The sequence below is a fragment of the Balaenoptera physalus genome (genome assembly GCF_965194825.1).
Source record: "Balaenoptera physalus genome assembly, chromosome: 20".
Taxonomy (NCBI): Eukaryota; Metazoa; Chordata; class Mammalia; order Artiodactyla; family Balaenopteridae; genus Balaenoptera; species Balaenoptera physalus.
The window spans coordinates 13,536,308-13,550,847 of NC_138901.1; the positions used below are offsets into that span (position 1 = coordinate 13,536,308).

A 14,540-nucleotide genomic window follows, 5' to 3' on the forward strand; every position below is an offset into this window, starting at 1 on the left:
TGTAAAATAGGATTGGTAATAGTGCCCATCTCAGAGCATCGTAGGGTGGATTCCGTGAGCTAAAGTGTATGAGGTGCTCAGAACTGGGGCCCACAATAACCATGCAGCGTGTTGGCCATCACCCCAACATTCTGGACCCCTCCTCTGGTGAGGAAGTGTTCCCTCTAGTCTGGGGGAGGCCCACCCACCGGTACCCTTTCCAGCTGTTAGAAACTCTTTGTTTACAGCTGTGGGGGATCAGAACTTGCCACCCCAAATATGCCACTTTGGCATAAGGGTTACTTTGAGTTGAGATGATTGAGAAGCAGCAAAAAGTCTGCCCTCCTCCATCTGCCTGATCCCTTTGTGACGATGTCCCCCTCCCTTTCCTGTACCAGGAAGGGGAGAAAGAATCTTATCATCTGAGAAGGTACCGGCTTCAGTCTGCATAACCTCACTAAATCAGCTCTGTCTTCCATGATTTTCCCCTGTTTATTTACCTTCTCACAACTTCCTGTCCCTAGAAACTCAAACCTGTTTTCCTTTGTCTCATCAGTTCTCCAGAAACTTATCATCCTTTGTTAACAGGCACACAAGTCCTTAAGTCTAACTGTCTCTTTGTGTCTCTGCTTCTTTTTTGTGAAGGGCTCTGTAAACAGACATAATAAACCTTTTGCTCCTGTTAACCTGTTGTTTGTCAGTTTAATTTGCAGATCTCAGGTACAGAACATAAGAGGGTAGAGGAAAAGTTTTTCATGTCCTACACATCAAGTACACCAAAAGCCAACCCCCCAATGTTCTTGTTCTGCCTCAGCAGCAACAGAGACCAACCCTCTACCCATCTATGAGACACTCAGCTAGCACCCCTGCCTACATCTTCTCTCACAGCCTGTCCTGAGGCTCTCTCAGCTCATGCCTTGTCTTATAAATGTCCCCCCAGGTGTGAGCGTGGGACCACAGGCCACCTGGGGGGCATGTGACATTCAGGCAGCAAGTGTCCAGGTGGCTGGAGCTGTACTCTGCCACGCAGCACACACGGGAGTGATTCCATCCCTGTGCCATCAGCTACGATGGCCCACCCATCCCCCACGCAGATTTCTGAAACGCTTGTGGATCAGGGCCAGGGCTCAGACCCCAAAACCCCACCCTCAGGACTCTGCAGTGTGGGATGGCTGCATCCTAGGGACCCTAAGTAGGAGTGTGGTCAGCCCCGATGCAGGGACACACACCTCTGCTGTCCTTATTAGGAGAACAGGGGCAGGTCTGCACCCCTCTAGACCACCCACCCCACTGGGCCCCCTTCACAGCCAACTGGAGTATTGACTGGCATCTGTGTCTTTCTGTATCCTGAGTTGGGCCAGGTCTCAGTGATCCCAGATGCAGGGGCTCAGGTAACTCCTGGGATCTCATGGGGATTCCCCATTTGCTTTTAAGGGAAAACCACTAGGTTTCAAATGAAGGAAACCAGAACTCACCAACCCAAAATGTGCCCGTTTGGCGTAAGGATCATTGTGAGGGGAAGGCCACTGAGAACCAGGAGACTCAGGAAACCGCTCTAAGAACAGGGCACAAGCATTCTGTATGTAAAGGAAATTCACATTGATAAAGAAAATGCTCGGGCTTCCCTGGCAGCGCAGTGGTTAAGAATCTGCCTGCCAATGCAGGGGACTCAGGTTCGAGCCCTGGTCTGGGAAGATCCCATATGCCGCTGAGCAACTAAGCCTGTGAGCCACAACTACCGAGCCCACGCACCACAACTACTGAAGCCTGTGCACCTAGAGCCCGTGCTCCACAACAAGAGAATCCACCGCAATGAGAAGCCCACACACCACAACAAAGAGTAGCCCCCGCTCGCCGCAACTAGAGAAAGCCCGTGCACAGCAACAAAGACCCAACGCAGCCAAAAATAAAGAAAGAGAAGAAAAGAAAAAGAAAATGCCCATTTGTAGGGCCCTCTCCTTCTCCCATACCTGGACGAGGAGGCCGCTTAACAACTCTCATCAATAAAAAAGTCACCAACTTGAATCTGCATCACAAACCCCACTAAACACCCTTGTTCACTGTGCTTTCCTGGCCGCCTTCCCATTAAATACTCCCCCCGAACCCCTTCCTTCTGTCCAGCCCATGATAGTATTTAACCCCCCAGTTCTCACTGCCTCCTTGAGTAACATTGCTTTATAAACTCCCGCACCTACATACGTCATTCAAAAAATTTTTTTCTCTTGTTAGTCTGTCTTTTCTCATTTTAACTTCTGGGTTCCAGGTACTGGACCTGGAAGGGGAGAGGGCACCGGAGGTGGCTGCCATCCATCGTGAAAGCCATACTGGCATCTTCAGGAATGGCGTGCGCCATTGGTAACCACAGCTACTGTTAGAAGTTAACTTACAACCTTACACTGCATAAACTATACTCACAATAAAGGCAGCAAATTCTCAAAACTCACCACTACTACTGTAGACCTCACTGGTTATCGTACTGCATGTACCACCGTCCCTGCTTGCTCTTACCCCCTCCCACCCATAGTGTGTGTGGTGGAAACGCTCTCTGGGGTTCTTCCTGACTCCAAGTTCAGGAACATCACGTTGGAAACCTGAAACTGGCCACTGTGGAAATACTTGGGAACATCTACACCACAGAAACGGCAATTGCCACAACCCAGCCTTGGTTGACTGTTTTGTTGATGGTCTAGACTTAGAAAGTGATGGGGAAAGTGTGACTCGTGCAGACCAGGTGACAGGTACGTGTCTGCGGTGCTGCACTGGAAAGACCGAGAGAACACTTCCGCATCCGAAACCCAGGACGCGATTCCGCAGAGGCTGCTGATGTCAAGGAGGAAGGAGTGAGGTTCTTCACACGTGGAGTTCATAGTCTTACTCCTTAATTACAAGAAAATACCAGGCAATGTCAGAACTGCTCTCGTGTATCGACTACGGGACCAAGGGTGATGGGGAAACAGGAGCCGGGCAAACATCCACAGAAGCATCCCATGAGGCCCTGGGCTCTCTGGAATCTATACCAGAGTCCTGTCCGTTAGTATTTTTTGTGAATTGTGTGCTACACATCCTGTATATCAGTTTAGCTAATAAACGTATGTGCCCAGACATGCACCTTTTTGGGAAAGAGCATTGATAATAGAGGATTGTGTGTTACCTGTTATTACATGATATCAGCATATTATCATCTCTGTTATCTGTGCACCACTCTCCTTCACATCATCTTATTTCATAAACTGTGCACGCATGCTGCCTCTTCTTTCCTTGGAGAGCGGCGTCCTGAACATTGGCCAGCACACTCCTGCCCCCGACCCCGTCACCAGCCCCTGGCAGAACCTGGACCCTGAAACATCGGCTGGACTCACACCCAAAACCCAGGTGTCCAGGGGTTTGGATTTTCCAGACCTTTACCTCAATTCCACAACTTGCCAAATTGGATAAACACGGCCACTTTGCACACTCAGATGTCAGCGAGGGCAGTGGGCAGAGCTCCTGTGAGACGGAGGAAGAGGAACACAGTGTGTCCGACCAGCAGGTCCACAGTTACGACCATGGTGAAGCTGGGCACCCTCACGTGAGAACAAAACAAGGATGCTGTTACCCCAGGATGTCTGCATCCGGGCACCGTCACCACAGGAGAAAGGGTCACCCCAACAGACCTCAGCCTCACTCATGCCTGAGTAAAGGAAGGAATAAAGGAAGGAAGGAAGGAATGGGTGGTGACCCAGCAGGGTGTCCACAGGGACCCAAGCCCCTCCCCCAGAGAAATTCCAGAGTCCCTCCCAACAGGGAGCTTGCCTGACACCTGCATTGCAGGCCCTCGACACACTCCTTGACCCCAAACACAGGTTTGTTGAGTGAATGAACAAACATCACCCCCACGTACAGTCACTAGAGCCCCTACGTTTTAAGACTGCCCCTGCACCTTAGAGGCACACAGACATTTCCATCTACAGGGTCCAGTGTTCCTCCAGGAGAATCCAGCTAAACTGTGAACTTGAAAGTGGAAAGATCACCCCTTCCCTGTACCTACCTTGTACCTCTCTTAGGCCTGCCCACCTGCTCGGCATCCTCAAGTGCACACACCTGATTGATCTGCCTGTGACTAATATTAGCGGCAGTTGTTCCAGAACGGGGGTGGGGGGGTGACTGTTCTATCACTAGCACGTTGCTTTGCAATCTTAATCCTCCACTGAGTGAAATAATTCCTGGGGCCTCATCTACCTTGAGACAGAACAGAAAACACCCATCCACAGTGCAGACGGATTTGCAAAGCGGGCAGGAGAGCTCGGTTTCTACACAGCCCACCTGGGGCTCACACTGGGCAGCGTAAGAGCAAATCTAAATTCAAACCTCGGGGCTTCATTCTCCGGGAATAAAGGACGACTTCCCCCTTTCCTTTCCTTAGGACACTTATTTTAGAAAACGTGGGAATTCCTTCTCTGTCTCTCTGAGCTGTGTGTGCACATCTTTTAAAGACGGACATGCCTCTGACACTCTCACATCTCAGAATGTTTCCTGCAGAACTGGGCGTGTCTCAGAAATGTAATGGAGGAAAAAACCCTGACTCCCAGCTCCAGGGAGGAAAACCTGATTCCAGCGGGGCCTGGTTCCAAACACAGACTCGCCTCCATCATGAAGAAATCAGGGATTGTTTTATCTGGGAACATGGATGGAGCAGGTGGTCTCCGCTGAGCTGCATAGAGGGTAATACTCTTCCTTCTCTGCAGCCTCTCAGCGGGTCTGCCCCTGATGCCACCTGTGAGGCGCGCCCCACTGTGGTTTCACGCTGGTTCCAGAATAAACAGGGTCTTCTCTCCTATGTTTGTGGCATGTCCTCTCCCTCCTGGCACAGGTCAGGGTCTGAGTGACCCCCCCACCCTGTCACAGTCTAGGATCTGAGTGACCCCCCCTCCTGTCACAGCCTAGGATCTGAGTGTCCCCTTCCTCCTGTCACAGCCCATTGCCTTTCGACAATGTTGAAGCTGACCTGAAGCTCCAGAAATCCCCTCACCCTCTGTGTCCGGGAAACAGCTTCCCGCGAAGACCCTTCCCCACAAAGACTCAGCTGAGACGCAGGGTCCCCCCTTTCCTGACCAGCCACACAGACCCAGTCCCTCCCTGGGCTCATCAGCCAGGAACTGACCCACTCCTCCCGAGGGTCAGTCAGAACAAGGGCTGGTTACACACACGATCCCATCCTCCCCGTCCCACACTGCAGCCAACCACTGTCCTCTGCCTGGCAGAAGCCCTTCTCAGAGCACCTCCTAAGTCGGGGTCTCTGATCCACGTGCCGTCAGGCTACCTTTCAAGCCAACCTCACACCCGGGCCTTTATACTTGTGTTTGCACCCCTCCATGGAAAAACCTCCTTTGTCCCAACTATCCAGATGCTTGCAAACCTTGTTGGGAGTTATCCCTATTGTCATAGTGCCTGCTCGACAGCAACAGTCCTTCTCTATTCTTATATCCCCCCTCTACAGTAATAATCCTCCTCTATTGTTATATCCCACCTCTTTGGTAACAACCCCTCCCCAGAGAGTAATAATCCTCCTCTATTGCCACAGTCCCCCCTCTACAGTAACAGTCCCCCCTCTAGACTAACAGTCCCCCCTCTAGAGTAATAGTCTTCCTCTATTGTCATAGTCCCCTTCTATTGCCACAGTCCCCCCTCTACACTAATAGCTCCACTCTAGTGCCACAGTCCTCACTCTACAGTAATAGTCCCCTCTGTACTGTCATAGTTCCCCCTCTGCAGTAACAGTCCTCTATTGTAAAAGTCCCGCTTCTTTTGTAATAGTCCCCTCTGTACAGTAATAGTCCCCCCTCTACAGCAATAGACCTCCATCTATTGTAACAGTCTCACCTATACTATAATAGTCCCCTCTCAACAGGAATAGTTCTCCACTATTGTAATAGTCCCCCCTCTGGTAAAAGTCCACTCTCTACAGAAACAGTGTTGCCTCTACTGTAATAGTCGCCCTTTACAGAATGGTCCCCCTCTACGTAATAGTTCCCTTTATTATAAGTCCCCCCTCTGTTGTCACAGTCCCTCCTCTACTGTAACAGCTCCCTACGTTATCACAGTCCCACCCATTGTAGAATCCCCCTCTACAGTAAGAGTCCCCCCACTACAGTAGTAGTCTTTACTGTAAGAGTCCCCTCTTCACAGTAATATCCCCCCACATGGTCATAGCCCTCACTGATTGTCATATTCCCCCCTCTATCATATTCCCCTCTTTACAGTAATATTGCCTCTTGTACAGATATAGTCCTTCCTCTGCAGTAAGAGTCCCCCCTCTATTGGAATAGTCCCTCCCCAACTCTCACCCCCTTGTAATGGTCCCCCCTCCTCCTCACAATAATCCTTTTGAAATAAAAGTCTCCTTTCTAGCCGGGATTTGATTTTATTTCATAGGCCTCAAGGGACTGCAAGGGTGACATACAGCAAGACACTTATTGCAGGGTCCAGGCGTGGGTGGTGTAGAGGCACCTGTGGATGTATGTCCCCCATCATGTAGGGCACCTGTTGGTATGCCTGTGTCACCATCGCGGGGGCACCTGTGTGTGTGTCTGTCACCATTGTGGGGACACCTGTGGGTGTGTGTCTGCATCCCCATCACAGAGGAGACCTCTCCCCAAACACAAGTCACATGACACTAAGCGTGTCCTGTCCACTCCTGTCCCCATGTCCCCAGGCCTCTCCCCATAACTCAGGTCACCTGACCACTGAGTCTCCTGTCCTATCCTGTCCCACATCCCCCAGGCCTCTGTTTCATCAGGATCTAGGTCACTTTGTAACAAGTCCCTGATCCTCCCATTTGCTCCCTCCTGAGGTCATGGGTTTGTCCATGGTGGGAGGAAAATCATCCCATCCCCGGGGACACCAATCCTGCACTTGCCAGGCACTCACCACCTCCCAGGTACACGGGTGTGGGTCACCCGTCCACTCCCTTGACTGCAGACCCCGCTCTCTGGTTTCCAAGTACAGATTCAGGTGTGCTCAGCTCTAGTGTAAACCCAGAACCGCCCAGGCGATCCCCACTCCCCAGTTGCAGCTCAACCTCCAGCCCTGGGCCAGTACCCCTGGGAGTAAGCTGGGTGCACCTGTGCACCCCGATGCCTTCCCCACCCAGCGCTTCCTCAGCTGCATCCACTCCATTCTTTGCCTTCTCCGTCAACATGGGACTCAGAGGAGCACTAGGAGAGGATTTCACAAAATGCAGCAGCTGCCAGATGAGTTAAGGTTCCAGTCCCAGTGACCCGCCTGGATGCTCCCAGGTGAAGGAGCGCGTGGACGTGCACACAGCCGGCAAACCCACCCGACGTTCCCGTCCTCCTCCTCACCCGGCCTCCCGGCGAACGCTCAGCGGGCTCCTCAAACGCTTGCCAGGCTGCTCAAACGCTCACGGGGCCTCCTGAACGCTCACCGGGGACGCCAACTGCTCGCCAGTCTCCCCAAACGCTCAGCGGGCTCCCCCAATGTTCACTGGACCCCCCTGAACGCTCAGTGGGCTCCCCAAATGCTCACCCACACCGACCTGCCCGATGGCCCTGTCCCCGCAGCATACGGACAGGACAGGAGACGACAGCCAACAAGTTCTTCCCCGACCCCGACCTGACCTACCGACTCGGCTGGCGGCACAGGAAACGGTGGACTTGTCACAGCCCCAGTGAGCCGCAGCCCCGGGGCTCCTGCGGGCTTGGCGGCTCTGACCCAGCAGGGCGCCCACCTGCCCACCCCGCGCCAGCCCCGACTCCCCCGCCACCCCGGCGCTGGCAACAACGGAGCCGGCGAGTGGACGCCTCCCGCCTGGGGGCCCCAGCCCTCCAGCCCTTCCGGCTGCCCCTCCAGCCCCCGCGTCCCAGGAAAGAAGGAGGAGCCGAGGCCCGAGGGGAGCGCGGACCACCCTCGACCCCCGCCCCACCTCGAGACTCTGAGTTCAGCCGTGCAGGCGGTACCCACCGCGCGGTCCAGCGGCAGCTCCAGCCTCCTCGCTCAGTCTCCCACCGCGGGAGCCTCTGGCGCTTCCGCAAACGCTCTGGGCCGTGATTGGATGTGAAACACCCACTCCTGTGAGGGTGTGGGCGGGGCTGCCTCCCGCAGCTGACCTGCCCCACCCCCCCCAACTCCGGAGGGGACCCCGCTGTGGGCACAGCACTGCCCCCAGCTGGGGGGCGTCCCCAGATCCTTACGCCAGACAGTCTGGAGGGACCAGACCCTCACAAGGGACGTGAGGGCTTTCTGAGTGTGACCATGGCATCCAGTAGTCCGATGGCGGCGTGTGAGGACGTCCTGGGTGTGACCTCGGGGTCCAATGGAATGTTCCCAAGATTATAGTTGATTATGTTGGTAAATAATATTAAATTTAAGCTCAGCTACAAGTTGCTTGACTTGTGTTCAGGCCTCTGATGGCCATAGCTGACTTACAGCATCCCCCAGAATTAAAAAATACCAAATGCATGAAACCAGTTATGTGTGAGCATAAGCTGATCTGATAGTCCATCCAGATGTCTTATTTAAGGGGAAAGAGTGGGCAATTTTAGGTGAGATGGCCCTGAAGTAAGAACCAGATGCCAGATATCATTCATTTATAGAAATCCCCATGGTTCTTGGGCCCAGAAAAGGGGAGAGGCACGTTTGTGGACGGGTTGATGGTTTATCAAAGTTTTCTGATTAAGCTCTCTGGTTATCGGTTATGATAAGCATGTTGACCGGAAATGTTTGGACAAATTGTGGTATGTACAATTAATAAACATATGCTGGGAATTCCCTGGTAGTCCAGGGGTTAGGACTCCGCGTTTTCACTGCCGAGGACAAGGTTTCAAGCCCTGGTTGGGGAAGTAAGATCCCACAAGCTGCACAGAGCGGCCAAAAAATAATAATAATAATTTTAAAAATAGGGACTTCCCTGGCGGCACAGTGGTTAAGAATCCGCCTGCCAATGCAGGGGACGTGGGTTCGAGCCCTGGTCCGGGAAGATCCCACATGCCACGGAGCAACTAAGCCCCTGTGCCACAACTAATGAGCCTGCGTGCCACAACTACTGAAGCCAGCACACCTAGAGCCCGTGCTCCACAAAGAGAAGCCACCACAAGGAGAAGCCCATGCACCAACAATATGGTATATCTCAAAAGCCAGAGAAGTATATAAATGGTTGAATATTCGATTTCAAGATTTAAAAAAAAAATGCTTCAGGCCCAAAATGAAGTTGTTAAAGTTCAAGATAAGAAAAGGACACTCTTCTCTCTTTGACCAGGGAGAGTACAAAAATTGTCTATCAAGAAAGACTTCACTGGATCACATTTATTACCTTGGTGAATTTTCTACAGGCCAAGTCTGACCTCTGAACTTGTAGACACAGAAACCTAGTGTTTCCAGCTCAAAGAGCAGATCCATCTTTAGAAAAATATACACCATCTATCCATTGCATTCTGCTGTATAACACCAGAATGATCACTTACTTATCACTAATGAGAATTTAACTGTCATCCACATGATCAACTCTTCCTCTCCTGGTAGGCAAATATATATGATATCAGAAAAAGTATGTATGTATGTATTATTTCTCATTTGATTTTTATTATAGTAAAATATAATGACATAAAATGTACCATTTAAACCACTTCTAAGTATAGAAAAAGTATTTAAAACTTGGAAATAGGTAAAAGAGATTGCTGGGTTTTCTTTCAGTGCAGTGCTGATCTTGACTTTGGGCTATTTTAAAATTCTGTAGGAGCAGAGATTAATTCACAGATTTCTGTCCATTAGTGATGCAAAGTGTCTGGCAAAATAGAAAACCTCAAAACATTACAATGCGTGGCCTTGTTGGACATTAACCAATTTTGTATCTAGCAGTTTTATTCTTATATAAATATCCCTTTGAACTGGTTTTAACATCTTACTGGTTCCCTTATTAATTGTAAGTTGAATAAAATCTTTTTTTTAAACATCTTTATTAGAGTATAATTGCTTTACAATGGTGTGTCAGTTTCTGCTTTATAACAAAGTGAATCAGTTATACATATACATATGTCCCCATATCTCCTCCCTCTTGCATCTCCCTCCCTCCCACCCTCCCTCTCCCACCCCTCTAGGTGGTCACAAAGCACCGAGCTGATCTCCCTGTGCTATGCAGCTGCTTCCCACTAGCTATCTATTTTACGTTTGGTAGTGTATATATGTCCATGTCACTCTCTCACTTTGTCCCAGCTTACCCTTCCCCCTCCCCATATCCTCAAATCCGTTCTCTAGTAGGTCTGCATCTTTAGTCCCGTCTTGCCCCTAGGTTCTTCTGACCATTTTTTTTTTTTTTTTTAGATTCCATATATATGTGTTAGCATACGGTATTTGTTTTTCTCTTTCTGACTTACTTCACTCTGTATGACAGTCTCTAGGTCCATCCACCTCACTACAGATAACTCAGTTTCATTCCTTTTTATGGCTGAGTGATAGTCCATTGAATAAAATCTTTGATAAGCATATTTTATATTTACATGAGTCATGATCTTACCTTGTTAAAAAAAAAACCTAAGGTGAAATTCACACAAAATTAACCATTTTAAAGTGAAAAATTCAGTGGAAAATAGTATATTCACAATGTTGTACAACCATCACATGGATCTAGTTCCATAACTTTTTTTTTTTTTTTTAATTTGGCTGCCTTGGGTCTTCATTGCTGCACGTGGGCTTTCTCTAGTTGCGGCGAGCGGGGGCTACTCTTCGTTGCGGTGGCTTCTCTTGTTGGGGAGCACAGGCTCTAGGCGCGCGGGCTTCAGTAGTTGTGGCACGTGGGCTCAGTAGCTGTAGCTTCTGGGCTCTAGAGCACAGGCTCAGTAGTTGTGGCACACGTGCTTAGTTTCTCAGCAGCATGTGGGATCTTCCCGGACCAGGGCTCAAACCCCTGCATTGTCCCCTGCATTGGCAGGAGGATTCTTAACCACTGCACCACCAGGGAAGTCCCTCCATAACACTTTTATCACTGCAAAATAAAATGCCTTATCCATTCAACAGTAACTTTCACTCCCTCCTCCCCCAAGTCCCTGGCAAGCACCAATCTGCTTTTTTCTCTTGGATTTACCTATTCTGGATGTTTCATAGAAATGGAATCACACAATATGTGGTCTTTTGTGTCTGACTTCTTTATATTTGGCATGTTTCAGGATTCATCATCACCATAGCATATATCAGCATTCCTGACTTTCCTTTTCCTGGCTAAATAATATTCTATTGTATGGACATACCACAATGTATCCATTCATCCTCTGATGACCATTTGGGTAGTTTCTGTCTTTTGGTTATTTTGAAAAGTGCTGTTATGAACATTTATGTACAAGTATTTGTTTGAATACTGTTTTCAGTTCTCTTCGGTATATACGTAGGAGTGGAATTGCTGGGTCATATGGTAATTCTAAGTTTATGTTTCTGAGAATCCACTAAACATGTTTTCCACATGACTGAATCATTTTACAGTAGGTTTTATCTTTTTGAAAAGAATACTTGGTAAGTTATCAAATAATACTTCGTAAGTTATCATGAACTTAATGATAAGTTAAATCATTACCTTAAGTTTGCTTATTGAGCATTAAGTCAGATCAGGTGAGCTTATTATACGACTTTAGGCTATTTTTGCATGCTGCCTCAATTTCTTGAGAAGTGTTTCCAAAAATGGGACTATGGGCTTTGGGCTGTAATTCCTGTACCCATTTCCATGGTTAGGATGGCCCAGCCTAAAATAAAAGTCCAGAACACTTGGATTTGGTGAGCTAAGGATGTCTCTCCCCCACACACACCCCCGTGTGCTTCTGTGACTAATTTTTCTAGCTTGCATGGCCACCTCCTTGATTGACATTTTAGATATAAATCTTTTTTCTAAAGTCTTTTATTTATTTATTATTTTTGGCTGTGTTGGGTCTTCGTTTCTGTGCGAGGGCTTTCTCTAGTTGCGGCAAGCAGGGGCCACTCTTCATCGCGGTGCGTGGGCCTCTCACTATCGCGGCCTCTCTTGTTGCGGAGCACAGGCTCCAGACGCGCAGGCTCAGTAGTTGTGGCTCACGGGCCTAGTTGCTCCGTGGCATGTGGGATCTTCCCAGACCAGGGCTCGAACCCGTGTCCCCTGCATTGGCAGGCGGATTCTCAACCACTGCGCCACCAGGGAAGCCCCTAGATATAAATCTTAAAGCTAGTCAAGTTAGAGTTATCTAGTTATTCTTCGAAGTCCATGCATTTTGCCACTATGTGCTAGGCACTATTCCAGATGTTGAGAATTTAGTTGTCAACTAGTTGTGAAAGTTGGTCTCTAGAAGCTTACCTCCTTAGAGTCAGATTTTGTCAGCCAGGGAGCCATTATGTATCTGCTTCTCTGCTTTGGTCCAGAATATGTTGCTATTAGAAAATTACATTATCCTTCTCTTTCAAGATTTGCATGCTAAAAGGTGAAGGGGATGCGGTCTTGTATAGCATTTCCATTAAGTGGGAACACTTTGAATAAAATAACGGCCCTGCATTCTACACACAATGGAAATCGATGTGGAAGCACCAGGAAGCCAGCTGTTTAGTATTCTGTAGCGAGGCATCACATTGTACATTTGGCAGCAGCAGACATGATATGCATTTTAAGAAACATCTATTCTTTCCCAGCATTATCTTTGCTATTTCTTGAAGGTTAGTTAGCTCTTTTAAACTTATCTAATTCTTCAAAATCCTTAAATGAATACGAAAATCTTGATCAAGTAAAATTAGTTAACATCATATTTAACCTTTTTACTTTGTGCTTTCAAGTGACATTTAAGCATTAAAAAAAAAAAAAAAAAAAGGCATTATGAAACCAGAAAGTTTTCTTTCACCATTTCAAGGAAAATGTCCAAAGTTCAAATTAAGATATGAAATTAAACAGGGCACTAAATTTAGAAATATTAAAGACGAAGAAGATTTTTACTGCAGGTTTGGTACTCATTACGTATTAAATAATGAGGCTGTATGTTTGGGAATATAGAAAAATTAAGAAAAGGGGTTATGTGTGACACCTACTTTCTTCCTTGTAGATAAAGCTTCTTGCGTTGAGAACATTGTTCCTACAGCCTGAAGTTTCTGAAAACTTGGCCCAGATTTTTCGTGTCTGTGTGAATGTGTAAATTATATTTAGCAACTTTTATTATTCATATTAAATAATGCTTTTATTTGTCCCAGCGATGCAAAATATGCTTTAGACTTTTTGGTTCTAAAACCCTAAAACATCCTTAATGGGTTTCAGATACAAGACCACCTATTATAAAGATAGGAGGGCCCTATTTGATGCTAATTGCTCTACTGGGACTTATGCACATGATACACATCCAACATGGCTAACACTTGGTCTTATAACTCTGATGTGGTTCCTATTCCATTGACCCCCTTGAGAGTAGGTCCAACAACACAGTTCTTTTGGAATTTGTCTTTATGGTTAGTGAGATAAGGTTTAAATAGTAACAGCTTTACCGGGAATTGGTCCCTCTGGTCTACCACATCATTCCCTTGTACATAAACATTCTTTTGGTTTTAAAAGCCAATGTGCAAATTGAGTGAAGGGTACAAAGGACCTCTTTGCACTATCTTTACAACTTCCTCTGAATCATTTTTTGTTGTTGTTTTTAAGCCAATATACCTAAAAGAACTGAAAACAGGACTTCAGATAGTTGTATACCCATGTTCACAGCAGCACTAGTCACAATAGCCAAAAGGTAGAAAAAATCCAAGTGACCATCAAAAGATGAAGACACAGAAGTGGTCTATCCATACAATGGAAATCTATTCAGCCATAAAATGGAATGAAGTCCTGAAACATGCTACAACATGGATGAACCTTGAAAACATTATGCTAAGCAAAATAATCCAGTCACGAAATGGAAAAATATTGCATGATCCCACTTACACGAAATATCTGGAGTAGGCAAAGTCATAGAAACAGAAAGGAGATCAGAAGTTACCAGGGGCTGGGGAAGGGGGCAGGTGGGGAACTACTGCTAATGGTCACAGAGCTTCTGTTTGGGATAACGAAGTTTTGGAAATAGTGGTGATGGCTGTACAATACTGTGCATGTAATTAATACCATTGAATTGCACACTTACAGGGTAATTAGAAGTTGGAAGCTGAGGATCAAAATTCCAGTGATAAGCTAGTGAAGGGTTAAAAAAGATTAATTGGTTAAAACAATTTAACTCAACAAGTGTTTCGGTTTCTATTATGTAACAAAGTGATGGATACAAAGATAAACATGGTTCCCAATCTTATATAGAGAAAATAGCAAGATGATGAAACTTTGCAGTCTTCAAAGAGATGTCATTCAATTCTTTCAACATAGGAAATATTAAGCTCCAAGTTAGGGACATTGTTTTATATCCACTCAAAAAGTGAGACCATTACATCTCAGGGGGCAGGATAAAACTAGACTTTCCAATCGCTAGACTCAAAAACAAATGAAAATGGGTAGGCATCACCCTGTAGCACAATCCTAACTTTACTGATATTCATGTTCACTCAGTATTTTTTTCTCACAAAAATATCTTTTACAAACTTAACATGGTTCTTTT

The 14,540-nt window shown here is 47.3% G+C and overlaps 1 long non-coding RNA gene across 1 annotated transcript in view; it reads right to left on the bottom strand.

The window, feature by feature from the left end:
• The window catches only part of LOC309650604, an 18,473-nt gene extending 10,492 nt beyond the window's left edge, over positions 1-7,981 (bottom strand). The window contains exons 1-2 of the long non-coding RNA XR_014257631.1: positions 7,901-7,981; positions 2,760-3,465 (exon numbers count right to left, since the gene is read on the bottom strand). This is a non-coding gene — a long non-coding RNA (uncharacterized lncRNA). The remainder of the gene's footprint in view (positions 1-2,759; positions 3,466-7,900) is intronic.
• Positions 7,982-14,540: the final 6,559 nt, after the last annotated feature.